The sequence below is a fragment of the Haliaeetus leucocephalus genome, unplaced genomic scaffold, assembly GCF_000737465.1.
Source record: "Haliaeetus leucocephalus isolate CR32 unplaced genomic scaffold, Haliaeetus_leucocephalus-4.0 Scaffold417, whole genome shotgun sequence".
Taxonomy (NCBI): Eukaryota; Metazoa; Chordata; class Aves; order Accipitriformes; family Accipitridae; genus Haliaeetus; species Haliaeetus leucocephalus.
Window position 1 is genome coordinate 1334382 of NW_010972853.1, and position 257 is coordinate 1334638.

The window sequence follows — 257 nt, forward strand, 5'->3', positions numbered from 1 at the left end:
CCGCGCCTCCGCCCGGCCCACGGGCGCCCCGGCGGGAAGCTCGCCCGCCCGCTACCTGCGTCTCCGCAGAACGGTCGATCTCCGGCAGCGGGAACCCCCCCGCCGGGTAGTCGCCGCGCACACCGGGAGGCTTAGAGTGCCGGACGCTTCCTTCCTCTTTCCCGGCAGCGCGAGTGGGCGATGGGCGCCGCCATGTTGTACGGCACCTGCCGGCCGGGCGGCTGAGGTGGGGGCGCGGCGGCTCTCGGTACCGGCCC

General features: G+C 76.7%; 1 protein-coding gene across 1 annotated transcript in view; it reads right to left on the bottom strand.

Annotated features, from left to right (window-relative positions):
- Positions 1-121, bottom strand: part of EXD2 (exonuclease 3'-5' domain containing 2) — a 12651-nt gene extending 12530 nt beyond the window's left edge. The window contains exon 1 of the mRNA XM_010574165.1: positions 56-121. The gene's annotated coding sequence lies outside the window, so the exon portion shown is untranslated. The remainder of the gene's footprint in view (positions 1-55) is intronic.
- Positions 122-257: the final 136 nt, after the last annotated feature.